General features: G+C 54.0%; 1 protein-coding gene across 3 annotated transcripts in view; it reads right to left on the bottom strand.

Moving 5' to 3' along the window:
- The window catches only part of EPN2 (epsin 2), a 76,145-nt gene extending 58,326 nt beyond the window's left edge, over positions 1–17,819 (bottom strand). For all 3 annotated transcript variants that reach the window (XM_058283369.1, XM_058283368.1, XM_058283370.1), the window contains exon 1: positions 17,685–17,819. The gene's annotated coding sequence lies outside the window, so the exon portion shown is untranslated. The remainder of the gene's footprint in view (positions 1–17,684) is intronic.
- Positions 17,820–18,038: the final 219 nt, after the last annotated feature.

Genomic DNA, 18,038 nt, shown 5'->3' with positions numbered 1-18,038 from the left:
TTAACAGAGGCCACAGGTGGTCAGACTGCAGGTCAAGGTCGGTCCTTTCTACACAGACATTACAAATTTTCTCTGATGGTCTTGAAAACAGGCATCCTAAACCTTCCCCGTGAGATGTCAGCCTGGACAATCAGCCTGGAAATACTAGGCTGCATGTAGGCTTTTTGGGTAAAGCTGACTTTCGCACAGTCTTTGGAAAATGCTGATTTTTCAAATAGTGGAGAAGAAAAAAAGTTAGCAGGACTGTTGTTCAAAGGCAAAAGAATAAATGAAAAAGGCCTGGGGGATAGGAAGAGATGTGGTTTTGCTTGTTTAAAGAAATATTTCGGGAAGCGCACTGGGCCCAGTGGTTAGGGCATCCGCCTATCACATGGGAGGTCCGCGGTTCAAACCCCGGGCCTCCTTGACCCGTGTGGAGCTGGCCCATGCGCAGTGCTGATGCGCTCAAGGAGTGCCGTGCCACGCAGGGGTGTCCCCCGTGTAGGGGAACCCCACGTGCAAGGAGTGCGCCCCGTATGGAGAGCCGCCCAGCAAGAAAGTGCAGCCTGCCCAGGAATGGCACCACACACACGGAGAGCTGACACAACAAGATGACACACAGATTCCTGTGCCGCTGACAACAGAAGCGGACAAAGGTCACACAGCAAATAGACACAGAGAACAGACAACTGGGGGGAGGAAGGGAAAGAAATAAATAAAATATATCTTTAAAAAAACATATTTATTTATATTTCTTTCCTACTAATAAAATATACTCTTATTTCAAGGGTGCTCCCTCTCATCATTTCTTGTTTCTTTTTAAAGCAGGGAAAAAGTGGGATTTTTTTCCCCTTTTCTGAAGTGCAAGAGGGATCAGATAGTGGCAAAGACCACATTTCACATTTTCTCTTTATAAACTGGCCTTCTCTATGATTACATTCCAAATGCAAATGAATTAATGCATAAATTAAGTCCCACGGGGAAGCAGATGTGGTTCAAGCGACGGGGCTCCCATCTACCATATGGGAGGTCCAGGGTTCAATTCCTGGGGCCTCCTGATGAAGGTGAGCTGGCCTGCGTGGCGTGCAGACCCACATGCATGCTGGCCTGCGCAGGAGTGCTGACCCACATGGCGGGCTGGCCTGCGCAGGAGTGCTGACCCACATGGCGGGCTGGCCTGCGCAGGAGTGCTGACCCACATGGCGGGCTGGCCTGCGAAGGAGTGCTGACCCACATGGCGGGCTGGCCTGCGCAGGAGTGCTGACCCACATGGCGGGCTGGCCTGCGTGGAGTGCTGACTCACATGGCGGGCTGGCCTGCGCAGGAGTGCTGACCCGCATGGCGGGCTGGCCTACGTGGCGTGCAGACCCGCATGGCGTGCTGGCCCAAATGGAGTGCTGACCCGCATGGCATGCTGGCCCGCGCGGAGTGCTGACCCGCATGGCGTGCTGGCCCACGCGGAGTGCTGACCCGCATGGCGGGCTGGCCTACGTGGCGTGCAGACCCGCATGGCGTGCTGGCCTGCGCGGAGTGCTGGCCTGCGCGGAGTGCTGACCTGCGCGGAGAGCTGGTGCAGGAAGATGATGCAACAAAAAGAGACACTGAGGAGAGACAGTAAGAGGCGCGGGAGACCAGGAAGCTGAGGTGGCACAAGAGAGTAATCGCCTCTCTCCCACTCCAGAAGGTCCCAGGGTCGGTTCCCGGTGCTGCCTACAGAGAAGACAAGCAGCCACAGAAGTACTCACGTTTACTAGACACAGAAAGCAGACAGCAGGCACAAAAACAGTGAGGGGAGGGAAGAAATTAATTTTTTAAAAACTTATGGGGCTGGGGCCCTCGAAGGCCCAGAAGACCTTGCTAAAAGCCGCACCACCACCAGGCAGGCCCGAGGCCTTCCGGGCAATCTCCAGCTTCTCCTCGCCGGCCGCCACGGGGCGGAGGCTCATGTGCATCCAGCCAGGGAGAAGGGCGCTCCGGAGCTCTGCTGTGGGGCGGCCGCTGGCTGAGCTGCGGTACTCTGTCCTGGTTCAGGTCAGCTCCCCACCCAGACACCAGCCTTCCCCTTGACCAACCCTTCCCTTGTGCTAAAAAGACACAAAGAGGCCTAAAGCGGTGCTTCCTTTTTTTTTTTTTTTTTAATTTTTTATTGATTTTGTAAAAATATTACATTAAAAAAAAATTATATGAGGTCCCATTCAACCCCACCACCCCCACCCCACCACTCCCCCCCAGCAACACTCACTCCCTTCATCATGACACATCCATTGCATTTGGTAAGTACATCTCTGGGCACCTCTGCACCTCATGGTCAATGGTCCACATCATAGCCCATACTCTCCCACAGTCCACCCAGTGGGCCCTGGGAGGATTTACAATGTCTGGTGATTGCCCCTGAAGCACCATCCAGGGCAACTCCAAGTCCCAAAGGTGCCTCCACATCTCATCTCTTCCTGCCATTCCCCATATCCATCAGCCACCATGTCTACTTTTCCCATTCCAATGCCACCTTTTCTCTGTGGGCCTTGGATTGGTTGTGTCTGTTGTACCTCTATGTCAGGAGGAGGCTCAGATTCCACATAGATACTGGATGCAATCCTGCTTTCAGTTGTAGGCACTCTAGGCTCCATGGTGTGGTGGTTGTCCTTCTTCAACTCCATCTTAGCTGAGTGAGGTGAGTCCAATAAATCAGATTGTAGGAGCTGGAGTCTGTTGATACTCAGGGCCTGGCTATCCTATTGTCAGTCCAGAGATTCAAATCCCCTAAATATATCTTAAACCCCAACACCAACTACAATTCCAGTAAAGTAGGATGAAAGTCTTATGAAAAGAGATCCCATCTGAGTCCAGCTCCATCACACAGAAACACCAGCTCCAAAGAAGGGCGAACTGACATGGCAGTGAACCCCATCTGCCATGACCATAGAACCCGTGGGTCTCTTTAGCCCTCAAAGGAACCAACACCTGGGGATTGCATCCACTCCATCTGTCTCCCAGACTCTGCTCAGCTGTGCACAGGGGCAATCCTTCTGACAGCCTCCAGACTCTTGAGCGGTGCGTCCTGCCCTGTCACACACCCAACCAAACCTCTGGGAAGCTTTGGAAACATATTTATGCTCAGGCCTCATCCCAGGGCAGCTCAGAGAGAAGGGGCCCAAGGCCAAGCACTGGCACCTTTAAATAAAACCAACACAACCCCCAAGTGATTAACACACGAAGTTGAGAATCACTGGCTTAGAGAAACCCACAGACTATAATGAAAAGTGAGGGTCTGACCCGACCCAGGCAGTAGGGAAAACAGAAAAAACAAAGGCCACTCCCACCCTCAGGGCGCCAGCAGTCTGCCCTAGGATAGACTAACAGACTGCTCAAGTCTCAAGGCCAGCAAACAGGAGGGAAACCATCCCAAGGACCTCTGGCCCTCGATCCAGGATGTGTACATACGTGATACACTGCACACACTACATGTGTACTTTCATATATATATTAGACCTCAGCAAGTTCTTTCAAAATGTCTTGGTTGAAATAAACAGATTCGAGAGAAACTCACTGTCGGTGATGGTTGCACAACACTGTGAACGTAATTAGTGCCACTTAACTGTACACTTGAAAATGGCTAAAATAGCAAACTTTGTGTTATATATTTTTTACCACAATAAAATGTTAAAAAACAAAACATGGTTAGGTCATGTGTCAACTCAGCCAGGTGACGGTGCCCAGCTATGTGGTCAGGCGAGCACCAGGCTGTCAAGCAAGGACATTCCTTAGACTTTATCGGGGAACTGATGGCCTCGAAGGCTGGTTACCCCGACAGTCGACTGAGCAGACTGCCTTCGACAGGGAGAGACGGCTCACATCACCAGCCAAAGGCCCGAAGGAGAGGTGATTTCTGCCTTCCGCGAGAACTTCCCTCTTACTTCAGACAGCCAGTGTCTCCGGCTTCTGGGGGACCTGCACGCCTGCCTCCCAGCTCACTGCCGCACGCATCTCCTGCAGGGCCCTATACACGCACCCCTGCCCCTCACGCACAACCTTTCCTTTTTGATCCAGGTACTGCAGGGCCACGTTTCAAACTAGGCAATGATGAGCGAAGTTGAAACAGCAACTCTTCACAGTGGCCCGAGGGCAGGAAGAGGCCGAGTGCCCATCACCGGGATAAACAAAATGTGGTGCATCCACATGACAAATATTCTTCAGCCATAAAAAGGAAGCTCTGGGAAGCGCAACAAACATGGATGAGCCCTGAAGACATCACATTGAGAAGCCAGGCCACTGAGTCCACAGATGTGAAAGGTTCACAGGGACAGAGAGCAGATGCCTGGTGGCCAGGGGCGGGGAGACACTGCTTCATGGGGATGGGGTCCCCTTTTGAGGTGATGAAAGTCTTCCAGAACTAGACAGAGGCAAGGGAGCGGGAATGCACTACAAACACCACTCAACTCCACACTCTAAAAAGGTGAGTTTTAGGGCATGTGTATTTTACTGCAATAAAAACACAAAGCAGCAAAATTCTCATTGTTTTGTCCTAATAGAACTGATAATCAAATTTAAAACCTAAATCAAGTCTTCACTATTCAATTTTTTAAAAACCCGCTTCAGCCAGAGGACATATGAAAATCAAAATTAGGAGGGCTGGAGGCCAGTCTTCCCTTAAAAGCAGGGTTCTGAAGAGTCCGCACCTGTTAGAGCTACATCGTACTGAAGGATTTTTCCATGACATGGAGTCTGGAATTTGCTTTACAGTCATCCCAGGGTGCACTCCCATGCTGGGGTGTTCTGCTGTGATCTCAAATAGAGGGGCAGGAGTCTCCCAGAGCACAGGCAGAGCCTGACAGGGGAGGACAGGCCAGCATGTCACACCCTCAATGTTGTCGCAAGTAACTGCGAGTCTTGTTCTTCAAGGAGTGAAGCTGGGTGGTCGTGGTGGGTCCGCGGGGGGTGGGGGGGGCGGAGGGAACAGAGGGAGCACGGGCATTTGGGGGTGGGGGGCTGGAAGTGTTCTACCTGACCTTGCAAAGATGGATACAGACCATGCTAACTTCATCAAAATCTGTAAAAGTGTGTGGTCCAAAAATATAAACTGTAATGCAAATCACCAACCGTGGTTATGTTTCAATATCTGTACATCAATTGTAACAAATGTACCATCCACATGTAAAATGTATGTTATTAATAGGGGAAAGGGGGGAAAGGGGAGGATGTTGGGTATAGGGAATCACCTATATTCTGGTTGTGACTTTTCTGTGACCTAAAGTTTCTTTGAAGACAAAATGAAAAAAATAAGACACTGGGGGAATAAATGGAAAAAAAGGTCACTGTACATACAAGACAACAGATCTTACAGTGATGAAAGACATAATGTCAAAAAAAGTTTTAATTTTCTATTTTTTTATTTCAACCATTTGCTATTTTTAAAACTATCATTTTCCTATTAATTGTATTCAGTTATTTTGTTGGCTTCAATTTTAAAGACATTTTGTATCATTGAAGGTTTACAACTGTGGCAGGGGAGGATCACTGGCGTGGGGTATCAGAGATGGAATGCACAGGAGGAGGTTCACCCGGGGCACACCTATGAGGCATATGAATGTGGTTCAAGTGTTCACGGGGCATTGTCACAGTGGGTAGAGATTCACACAATAACCAAAAGAATATGGAATTCCCAACCTGGGGAGCTCAGCCACATTCTCTAATGGGACCGCAAGAATCCCCTGAATACAGGGGCAGTGACTAGTGAAGGAGGATGGACCACTGGCGGGCCCTTAATAGTGATGACTGTATTTACGAATCTTTACTTCAGAAATTGAAACTTAGCCTAGTATTATGCGGTGCCTAAGAATTACTTCCTGAGAGCCCCTTTGTTGCTCAAATAGGGCCTCTCTCTAAGCCAAACTCAGCAAAAATGCATTACCTTCCCACCAGTTTGGGACATGACTTCCAGGGATGAGCCTCCCTGGCACCAAGGTATTACTGCCAAGCACCAACTAGCAATGCAATTGGAAAAAGACCTTGACCAAAAGGGGGAAAGGGTAAAGACAAATGAGTTTATATGGCTAAGAGATTTTAAGGCAAATTGGGAGGTGATTCCAGAGGTTACACTTAGGCACGTCTCAGCAGGATCTCATTGACTGCCACAGTAAACACTGCCTCAAATAGCATGTCTAGTGAGGGCTCTGGAGACATCCAGACACTATAGGCAGTGCAGAAAGCTCAGGAGTTTGGCACCCTGCCAAGCGGGCCCTACTTTGGAATTTATGTTCTCCAGTGTGGCAGAGTGGGACTCAGTTGCAGTTTCTCTACACATGGCTGGCTCTTCTGCCCCTTCTATGAACCTAGTTAGTACTAGAGTTGGCAGGTATATATCCAAGAGACTTATATCTTTGGGCTGTCCATGTACCAGTTGGGCCCTGAATCTCAGTGGATTTCCAACACCTACTGTCAAGTACATTGGACTCACCCAGGACAGCTAACAAGGAGATGATGATGGACAATGAGCATCTCAAGGAACAGAGTCTGCAACTGCAAGCAAGAGAGTCCCATCCATCTGCCCATGGGATCTAAGCCCCCTCTCAATTAGAGGCAGAGTGGGCATCACCATCCCAGAATCCTCAGGACTGGGGAATGAACGATGAACTAGAGTAGACTTATTGTTATTCTATTACAGACTTACTGTGATTCTACCAATGGAAGAATTTTTATCATTGATATGGTGGCAGTGGCCACTGGAGGTTCTGAGAGGAGGGAAAGGGAAAAATAGATATAATATGGGGGCATTTTGGGACTTGGGAATTGTCCTGAATGGCACTGCAATGACAGAGACAAGCCATTATATATCCTGTAATAACTTACAAAAACGTGTGGGATAGAGTGTAAACTACAATGTAAACTATACTCCACGCTTGGTGGCAATGGTCCAAAATGTGTTCAACAATTGTAACAAATGTACCACACTAATGAACAATGTTAATGTGGGAAAATGTGGGAGGGCTAGGGAGCCAGGGCATATGGGAATCCCCTATATTTTTTATGTAACATTTATGTAAGCTAAGTATCTTTTGTAAAAAATTAAAAAGCATATTTTAAAAAATCAGTGGGGATGGGGTGGGGACGGGAAGTCTAGACTAAAAGTGTTAAAGCTGAGGATGGGAGTTCATTAAACTCTCTTTTCCTACTTTTATCCATTTGTTAGGAGTTCTCCATAAGGAAGCATTTTGTTTTGTTTTAAAAGCAAGTTTCCAAAGATCCTTAACATGTTGGATAATGATGTCAAGAAAAAAGTAGATATCCCTAAACTGTCAAACTGACGGCTCAGCCAGAGGCCCCCATGCAGCCCCTGGGAAGGCGGCCAGCGCGGGGCTGGGAACCCTGCGGGGCCGTCAGCCTCCTCTTTCTCTGACCACCAGCCGTTAGATCTGGTCTCGCGGGCAGGCCAGTGTGCTCCGGGGCTTCCTGGACGCCAGCCCCAGGCCCGGGGTCAGCGACATCCAGGCAATGTCTGCAAGTGCGGGGCCTTTCACCCAAGTGTCCTTACCAGAGCCTCAGGACCCCCTGCTCGAGTCCGTCTCTCCCCTCTGGTCCTGGAAGGCCTGCCCAGAGGCAGGAGGGGTGAGCCAGGGACACGGAGCAGCACTCCCTCCTCGGGGGCACCCCAGTGTCTGCACACAGAGGGGCCTGGAGCAACCGCGCGGCAAGTGCCTGGCGTGGGGTGCTGATTTTTAACAGACTCTGCTCTCGACATGCAGGTACATGGCTTTTTCCAATGGCCAATCAAGACATATGAGATGAAAGAAAAGACTTAAGGCGGAAGGCACCGGAATGCACCACTATTGGGTGCCAGGAGAGGAAGAGGTGGGAGGCAAGCAGCGATGAGAAAAGAAAACCATCTACAATGGCATAGAACAGGGAGCCGGGGGTGGCGGTGCATAGAGAGAGAGGACGGATGGGAGTAGGGGGACTTCTTGGGAAGCAAAGCCGCACTCCAGCATGGAGGGGGGCATGAGTGCTCACAGCCGCCCCGAACACAGGCCTAGGTCCCTGGAGCAGGTGAGCGAGTGGATACCTGAGGGACAGGGGCTGGGGGACAGGGGCACCCACAAGCCCCGTCTGCGTGTGGTGCCCGCGCTGGCGCTGGCCCCTGGTTGCCATGCAACAGTGCGGGCCCTGCTGCCAAGGTCTTTTGATTTGTCAGTGAAGCTGCAAGCCTGGATTGCTACACAAAATCCCCCCGAACCTGTGAGGGCGCTGGGTGACACGGCAAAGGGGACAGATGGGACCCCGGCTGCTAGTCCGCTGACCGTGAGATGGGAGGTTATGCTGGACGACGCGGGTGGGTGGGTGGAAGAGAAGGCGTGCCAGAGCGTCGGGAGGCGAGAAGGGCTCCATCCAGCACGGCTGATGTGAAGACGGGGAAGGGGCCCCGAGCCAAGGAATGCAATGGCTCCTGGAAGCTGGGAAAGGCGAGGAAACAGATTTTCTCCTAGAGCTTCCGGAGAGGAACCAGCCCTGCCAACACCTTAATTTTAGCTCCGAGTGAGACCCGTGTCAGACTTCTAGCTTACAGAACAGTGAGACAATGAATTCGGGGTTGTTTAAAGCCACTGCACGTGTGATCGTTTCTTCCAGCAGTCTGAGAAAAGTAAAACGGCGAGCAGACTGCTTTTTAAAAAGCAGAGGCCAGTGCCAGCGACACACACACAGGTGCACTGCAGCATTCGGCCCCCAGGGACCTTGTTTTTAGTTTTCCCTTAGTGCAGACTGGGGAGAGCTGGGGGCTGGTACCCACAGAGGCTGGTGCGCCAGGGCCCTCTGACGCGCGTCCTGGTCTGAGCAGCAGGCCCCGGCCTTTCCGGCCCTGAGGGGTGCCCGGGGACAGAAAGCGAGGGTGGGGAGGGCGGCCAGCAGAGAAGGTGCCAGCAGGTGGGGATGCTGGAGGGGGCACTGCTGAAAGGCTGGGAGCCCCCAAGAGCCGCGTCAGGGCGTGCGCACAGGTGCACACCCACCTCCGCAGGCCAGGGGAATTCTCTAGGGATTTATGGAAAAGAGGATTCAGAGCCCCTGCTCAGGGGGTTCTTTTGAGCTCCACCCCCTCAAGGCGAAAAGAAAAAGGTGAGCGCTCTTTAGGTCCTCGGGAGAACCTGGGTCTCTCCCCTCCAGCCACACCGGGGCTCTGGGCCTGCTTTTGGGGATCACCACTGACAGCGGAGAGCAAAAGCGATGCACGGGGAACCCCGCTTTAGGGGCAGCGCTGTGCACCCCCAGGCGGGGGGGAGGCGGCACGGCGGCCCTGGGGGTCCAGTCCTCCCGGCTCCCCTGCCCCGGCTCTGGGCGCAGGCTGCTCCTCTCCCGGGCTTCACCCTTCATTTCTGTCCCCCATTGCCCCCGCTCTCCCTTCCACACCCGACCCCAGCGCCCTGCCCTCTGGCGCCTCCCCTGCCCAGGCACCGCCGACACCACTTTCCAAACTTTCCGCGGCCTCCTCCCCCACTCCTGGCTCAGCCGCCCCCTCTGCGGGCGGGCAAACGAGCTGGAAGCAGGAATTCGCGCCTGACTCATCTGTCTTCCCCGTCTACAGCAGAGAACGCATGTGCTCAAAGAACAGTAAATAAAGAGGGAAACGGCCGACAGGCTCTTTTTGCCAGAAATAGCATAAATGCGTGTGCTACCGCGACGGGCGTTCGGTGTACAAGGCGAAAGCCCACTGCCATCTTGGACTGAGAGCGCCACTCTCCCCGGATTAGGGCCAAGTCTCCACTACCGACTCCCTTCTGGAAGAGTCACTCTGCAGAAGCGCAGTCGCCAGCGCCACAAGGGCCGCCTGAGCAGGAGGCGAGGAGGGACTGGCCCAGCGCCGGGCTCGCGGGCCTGGGCAGACGGGAGCCCGCCGTGCCTGCTTGGCAGGACGCGCTGGAGCGCAGGTCGAAAGGAGGGCTGCCAGACAGGTGGCTCACAGGCGCCCCCCACCAGCTCAGGCTCGGCGCCAGGCCACCCTGCCTCTTCCCGGCCGTCCACTCCGACCTCCGACATCGGGGCCCAGCTCCCCACAGCCCGTCATCCCCTTCCCGGCTCCCCCAGAGGCTGCCCCAGCAGGGTCTCAGCCCCCACGGACAATTAGGATCATCTGGGGCCCTTCGAGAAACAACTGGCTCCTTCTGCTGGTCTGGGGCGCTTCTGCAAAGAGCTTCCCAGGCCACGTGACTCGCAGGCTCGGTCAGGGACGCGCTCCACCGGCTCGCCCGGTCGCACCGCGCTTCTTGGCGGGCGCTGGAGGCCCCTGAATCTTCCAACACAGAACTGGGCCACGGTCCCCCTTCGCGGTGACTTGCGCCCTGCGCTGTCCCCTGAATTGGCCGCCGTCCATCCGGGCTCACGGGAGCCACCCCGGGCCGGGCCCACACCACAGCCATCACCCCACTTTGCAGGCACTGCCCGAGCGCCCCACCCCAAAGGTCCACCCAGCAGCCTGCAGCAACTAAACCTGCTCAGAACCTGCAGCCATCTGGCCCGCAGGCCCTCGCCCACCCCCGACCCCGGCGGGTGGCTGCCGGAGCCTGTGCACAGACCACGTGCACACACAAACAGTGCACGACACGGCACGTACACACACAGGCAGACACGCCCGGCACACAGAGCAGACACACGGGCTTACACAGGCACACACGCCTGCACACCCCCGAGCTTCGGCTCCGGCAGTCCCTCTGTCTCAGATGCCTTCCCACTCCCTTCCCCGCCTGCGCGCCCTTCCCTGTCCTTCCAGAATCTAGACCCAGTTCAAATCCTACCTTCTCCCCGACACCCTCCCTGACTAGACTTTCCTCCATTCATCAGCCTCCTACTGACAAAGAACCAGGTTCACGGCCCGTGAATGTCAACTCCATCTTCTCAATGAGACTAACCTCTTGGTTTATACCTGAAACTTTGAGTCCAGTGACCGCGTGCCACATATTTTCCAGGCTGGCACTGACTTCAAATATTCTGCCCTATTGTCATGAAACTGTCCTTGGAACACAGATACTTCGACATCTCCCAGGCTGACTTTAGTAAAACGGCAGTAAAAATTATTTGCAGATCATATGTTTCCCACGTAAGCACAGCCTTTATCCTACGGCCAGATCTGGGTGTCAAACAAGAGGACCTGCTTTCAAGAAAAAAGTGTGAAATCATTTAGCCGGTCAGCATTCCTTTATTGCTTAGACCTTTTTTTTTTTTGGGGGGGGGGCATGAGTGGGAGGGGGAGGGGTCTGTCTTTTTGCCTTCCTTTATTTATCCACCAGGAGTTTTAAAAGAGTTCACAAAATAACAAATGCTAATCCAAATCTCTAGGGCCTCCCAAAAGCCAGGGCAGGTCCTGACACATAGCTGTTTACCATTCCTTGACTTAAGAGCTGTGTGCAATTTTCAAACCTTGGGAAAGTGATCCCGCCCCAGCCAGCTCAGTTCATTTTAAGAGCACAGAAAATTACCCATCTGCTGCAATTCCTGCGCTCTAACTGCCCACTGGGAAAGGAGATATTTTATATTGATATACGTGTGTGATTTTTAAAAACTATCAAGCTTCGGTATGACTGTGATCACATTTTAACAATGGCATCGCTAGAGGATTTAGTCCCTTAAAACCCATGAGTCAAAAAAAATAAAAAATAAAAATAAAATAAAATAAAACCCATGAGTCACACTTACAAAACCAGTGTGCACAGAGTCAGGATTACGGAGTAAAAAAAGGAAAGGTCCCTTCCCGCAAAGAGCAATTTGGCCAATTATCTTAACAAAGCTTTGCAAACACAAAAACCCTTACCAGCCGACAGACTTCCTCCCTGCGGCTTAGGTCATGAATTTACTACCAGAATGTGGACCGGGAGGGAGATGTTGTCATGGAGTCCCAGCCTGGGCCACCCGCCCTCTGAGCCTCAGCCTGCGCTTCTGTGAAGGGTGTCCCCGCCCCAGGGCTGTGGAGAGGGTAAAACGAGGTAATGGAAGCCCCTGTGGCTACAGAATTAAGGTGGGTTTCCGTCCCACACAGCTCTGGCACTCACCAGCTGTGTGGCCTGGGGCAGGTTGCATAACCCCTCTGAACCTTGAACAGAGCTAGAGAGTGAAACGGTGGCAGGCCCTGCGGGCTCCTCGTGAACATTCAATTAAACACTGTGCGTAGCAGGCGCAGCAGAAGGCTCCACACACCGGGTAGCTGGCCGTGGGCGCTGGCACGCCACACCCCCTCTGCTTCTGATGGACTAGTTGCTAATTGGTACTGAAGGGAAAAAAGAGTGTTCTTCGAACTCCCAACAACAAAGCATGTGAAATCAATCCGAAGGGGCAGCGACTTCCATTAGGGCCCCGGTCTCTCGGTCGCTCGCCCCGGCGGCCCCCAAGGTGTTTCGAGAAGCCTCGGCAGTGACGGGGAATGACCAGCCTGTTGTCAAGTGGAATCTGGGACTGACTGCCGGCCCAGGACACGGATGTCTTCATCGAGGAGGCCCTCTAGAATTAACTCACAGTGATAAAAATGCCTGGGACCAAGGCCCACATCACAGCACGTAAGAACCAAGCGAACGCACCTCGTTGGGACACCAAATTTCCTTCCAAGTGTCCACCTGGAGGGCCCTATTTATAAGTGTTCAAGAGGCAGAAAGGAACTGCTGCTTCTAGTTTCCACTGCCTGGCCAGGCCCCGTGTTAAAACCCCTCACACAGAAATTTTTAAAAAAGAAAAATTTAATTTAAAAAACCCTCACAGGCCTTCTCCTGTAATGCCCTCACCCCACACCTGGTCTCTAGACAGCAGCATCGGAGCACCGGGGAACTGGCTACAAATGCAAACGCTCTGGCCTTCTCCCGGCCCCCTGCCCTAGTGAATGAGGACCTCTGGGCCAGGCCCAGCGACTGCTGGTAACAAGCAGCCCCTCGGGGGAGGCTGGGGGTGGAGCTGGAGAAACACTGCCGCTCCATTCCGTGAAGCACTTTAGCGATGAGGAAACCAAAGCTCAGAGATTACAAGCCAAAGCCGCCCCCGCGTGAGGGGGGGAGCAATCTGTACCCACATGTGGTTCCAAAGCTATTTGCACATATGGCCTTTGTAGCCAAATTGCCGGTACCATTTGGTGCTCTCAGCTACGGTGACATTAACTTAAGAGGGGTGGGAGTGGGAGGCAAGACAAAGCTTGCATTCAAAAGGGACCCATTACAGACGCCGCGAGAGCCACAGGGCGCAGGAGCCCTCGGGGATGCGATGCGGGTCTGGTCTGTTCACCAGCTGGGTCACCAGGAGGCAAGGCGGGATGTCCTCCCTTCAAGACCGCCGGGCACCCAGTGCCTCGCACAGCTTTCAATAGAAAGGGGATTAAGTTACCTCTCGGGCCTCTAGAGGGCTGGAAACTGCAGCACACTTTGCCTAGACCAGGACAGACAGAAAAGAGGCAGGAAAAAGCTTTCTGTGCCCAGGAACAAAGCAGCAGCCAGTACCTGGGCTCCCTGGGAATGAGTCACCAGAATGGATCTTCTGCAGGTACAGGGAGCCCTTCTAAAACGACGCGGCCTTCTTTTTTTTTTTTTTAATTCAAACCCTAAATCTACTGTCTACTAAAGTGGCCCATTCAATGCTTGATACTCAAGCTGCAGTGCTCTTTCACAGATTCTAAGGTTAGGAAAAAGAACTCAACTTATTCATGATTTCCGACCTTCTAAATAAACTTGGCAGTAGTTTTCAGATCATGAGTTTATCAGATTATTTAAATGATTACTCAGCACACTCTACAAGAGCTAGAGGAGCTGATGGGACCTGGGTTTGGGAACCAGACAGACGTGGGTTTGTGTTTGGGCTGTGCCAGCTCCCTGCAGGTTGCTTAACCTCTCTGGGCCTGTTTTCCACTCACAGATGAATGGTAAGGCCCACCTGAAAGGGTCCTTACAAAGATGAAATGAAATTATGGTTAACAAAAAAAAAAAAAGACAGCTGAAAACATCTTTGCATTCAAGGCATCAAACGCCTGACAGCCTGCCTGGAAATCAGCACGGTCAAACAGATCCATAAATGGGAGTGACTTAAAATACACGTTCAACAGCATGTGTGCTTAACTCACAGTAATTGTTTTTCTAACAAAGTGTCTATTTCTAGATACCTTGAACAAGCTAATTACGACCAAAGAAAATCCTATTAACAAACTTTATCAGGAAGCCTGTCAATTTTCAGAAACTCAACAGATGGACATAAATAGTCACTCCACAATGCAGTGACAGAAACAAAATGTACTCTCCAGCCTCAAGCATCTAAACTGCATTATCCCACAGCACTCGATTCGCTGACCGCTGGGCAGCGCGGCTTTAAGCAAGTCTCATCACCCCTCTGAGACTCAAGTTTCTCAAAGGAGGCAGCAGGGGTCCAAGAGATCTGCTCAAATGCCAGTCGCACGCCCCGCCGGCAGGAGGACCGAGGGCACAGGGTCTCAGTTTCCTCGCCTGTGGAAGGAAGAGAACGCCCGACACCTGTGGCCAGCTAAAAGGTCGCTCACGTGGGTTTTGGAAATTCAAGGCAGGACAGAGGAGCCTGGAATGGGGGATCAACACAGCATGTGCCTCTGCCCCAGGACTGCTTACTCACCCCAGGCGGCTTGGCTGGGCACCCACGTGCTGAGCTGGGGGCTCCGGAAGTAAACAAAGCTTGGTCTGTTTACTTGGTCTTTTGGTCTCAAGATGTCATAATGTAGGAAGCTGATTTGGCCCACCTGATAGAGCATCTGCCTACCACATGGGAGGTCCGCGGTTCAAACCCCGGGCCTCCTGACCCGTGTGGAGCTGGTCCACGTGCAGTGCTGATGCACGCAAGGAGTGCCCTGCCACGCAGGGGTGTCCCCCGCATAGGGAGCCCCACGCGCAAGGAGTGCGCCCCATAAGGAGAGCCGCCCAGCGCAAAAAAGATGCAGCCTGCCCAGGAGTGGTGCTGCACACACGGAGAGCTGACACAGCAAGATGACACAACAAAAAAGACAGATTCCCAGTGCCGGTGTGGACACAGAAGAACATACAGTGAATGGACACAGAGAGCAGACAACTGCGGGGGCGGGGGGAAGAGGGGAGAGAAAAAAATTAAAAAATACATCCTTAAAAAAAAAAAAGATGTCATAATGTGACCGCGGATACACTGACAATGTGACAAGTGCTCCAACAGATTACTGGGGGTGGTGAGAACAGAGAGGAAGCCAAATCCAAATATTGGTGGGGTTGGTTTGCTAAGGCTGGATGCCTCGAGACATGTTTAAACGGAACAGATGAAACGAAAGGTTCAGCAGACAAATAGGAGGGTAGGGCGAGATAATTCCTCGTGGCCTCCCCACCCCCAAATCCCCCAAATCCAAGCCCTCTGACTTCTCCAAGGTTCAGGGTCACCAGGCACTCACACCACAAAATGGCCAAAACCATGGTCAGGCCCTGCCCCCCACCAACCTGGTAACAGAAGGGTTCTGGGGAACAGTGAAGGAGCAATCGCGGAAAGGCTCCCAACACTTAAATGCACTTCCCAAAAGCAGGGCGACAACGAATCCACCCATGCGCTAAACCTCTTAGCGCCTCAGTCCACAAAGCACTCAAAGGTGCCACTCCTCCCATGAAATCTCAGCAGAAAAAAAAAATTTTTTTTTTGCCCTCCCTTTAAATTTGAGAAAAGCCAAACCATTAAAATGAATGAGAGTCCCCAAAACTTCACAATCAGTTTTATGGGATTCTTAGCAGGATCATTACTCTTGGGAAACCCAGGCTTCCCTACTGGAAGACAGTTACCTCCGAGGCAAATGTATTTCTAGAAAGGACGGGCCATTTCTCAAGACTGCACGCCCAGGGAAAGTTTTACAGGTCACACCTCGCATGCCTGGCCTCGCTGGGAGGCAGTGCTCCACTGAGCTCCCCATCTGCCAAGCTCAGTGGCCAGGGCGACAAATATCCTCCCGGAAGCAAGGAGAGAGCAGGAGGCAACCCAAACTTGCCTCCTAAAATCACCCCTCACAGTTATTCCTACTTTACCCAACTCTTCAAAAGCCAGTGCTTACAAAAGAATAACCCAGCGGCCGGCAAGGGCAAACAGGCTGATTTTAAAACTAAGGAAACAAGGAAGCTTGAAAAATGTAAAAAGAGAAATGATACAGATAAATAAAAGCTAAGAAGATCTGGGTACATTTCCAAAACAACCGCTTAGCCCAAACACAACCAGTTGAACAAGTACAGTTTCAGAAACACGCTGTAGTCCATTTTGATGTTCATTTAAATACAGATGAAAACTTAATTACCCAAGCAAATTCAACCACTGCTGGGCTTCAGTGTAGGATTTTGTCAGCACCCATCATCAGGCTTACAAAGCGCCAAGACAGCACGTGCTCTCTGCCAAATCTTCCTTATCTTGCGTGAGCCCGAGGTGACCAGAGATAACTAAAATTCACCTTTTTCAGTCATTTTAACCCCCGTTCCAATCCCTTCTTTCACTGGGAATTTTCTGAAGATGGAAAGGGAAGCATTCAGACTTTTTCTCTTCTTCTGCTTAAAATTACTTGTGTGACTGTAAATACAAAGAGGGGGTGGGGGAGATCCCCAACATCTCTTTAAATATAATAATAATAAAATGTCGTGGAGAGAGCCCTGGAGACGAGCTCCTAGTTCTGGCACTGATACAGTACCACTATGTGACCTTGGGCAAATCCCTGCATCTCCAGGCCTCAGTTTCCCCCATCTGAACCCAATAATGGCCGAGCCCCCCTCCTCTCTTATAGCAGACTTCAGATGCCTCCCCAGGACAGCAAACCAGGGGAACCCCCTCCCACACACAGAGTCCCTGGGAAGTGCAGAGCAATGGACTTTCACAGGCCCCTGCTAGTATTTTGGGGGAGTCCGGGCGGCTCCCCCGGCAAAGCCACCCGGGCCAACTTCAGGACGCCAACAAAACCCTGTTGGCACGGCGTCCTCCGGGAAGGGCCGGCTCTCCCCAAGCGCTCGCCGGCACCCACCACCAGCACCCGGAGCTGCCGAGCGCTGGGTGCCGGGGGAAGCCGCCCCAAGGGGGGCGCGAGGAAGGGTCTGCTGGGAGAGGCCGGCCCCCGCGCGCCCCGCGCCCACCGCGGTCACCGCGCAGGGCCGCCGCGGGGGGGGGTCTCTGCCATCCCACGCGGAACAAAAGGCAGCTGGAGCCTGGCTCTGCCGCCCCCGGCCCCGCTACAGCGGGGGGAAAGGGGGCAACCCGGTCCTCGGGGACAGGCGAGGGGAGGGGGTCCCGCTCCAGCCCTAAGGGGGGAACGGCCCGGACCCCGGGCAGAGAAGGGGACCCCCCATTCCTGGAGGGAACGGGGCTGGGCCCCACACGGGGGTGGGAGGGCGGCGGGACTGGGCTCTGGAGGCAAGGGGCGCCTGCCCCGGAGGGGGGGGCGCCGAGAGGCGGAAGGCGAGGGCCTGCAGGGGCTCTCGGACCTGGGGCGGGAGTCGACGGCGCCCCCGACTCTGACAGGAAGGGAGGGGCTCCCCGCTGGGCAGGCGGGGGTCTTGCGGCGCCAGGAGGGGTCCCGACGGGGACGCGGCACGCTCCAGCCCGTGGCCGGGGCCCGGTGGACAGCCGGGGGTCCCCGCTGGAGCGGCCGTGCACGCTCGGGGGGGGGGGGGTCGCGCTGGGGGGGCTGCGCTCGGGCGTCCGCGCCCGGGGAGGGTCCGCGCCTCGGGCCGCCGCCCCGCGAGCCCCCGGCTCACCTCGGCTCCTCCGCGCCGCCCGCTGCGCCCGCGGCCGCCGGTGGCGCTGGGGAGCGCCGGGAGCCCGGGAGCGCCGCCGAGCGAGGGCAGCCGCCGGCCGAGCCGCCGCCGCGCCTGCCTCCGTTTGACACCCACACGCCAGCCAACATGGCGGCCGGGAGGGGGCGCGCCGGCTGCGTGCGCGCGCCCGCCCCGCGCGTGCCCGCCGGGCCCGCCCCCGCCCGACCCCGCTCGGGTCCCCGCCCCGCCCCCCGCCGCCCAGCGCCGCCCGCCCCGGAGCCGCCCCGCCCGGCCCCGCGCCGCCCGCGCCCCCTCCCCGCCCCCGTCCCCGCCATCCCCTGGGCTCTCCACCCC

This window comes from Dasypus novemcinctus, chromosome 21 (assembly GCF_030445035.2).
Source record: "Dasypus novemcinctus isolate mDasNov1 chromosome 21, mDasNov1.1.hap2, whole genome shotgun sequence".
Taxonomy (NCBI): Eukaryota; Metazoa; Chordata; class Mammalia; order Cingulata; family Dasypodidae; genus Dasypus; species Dasypus novemcinctus.
The sequence above is the reverse complement of the archived record's forward strand: the minus strand, read 5'-3'. Positions and strand labels throughout refer to the sequence as shown.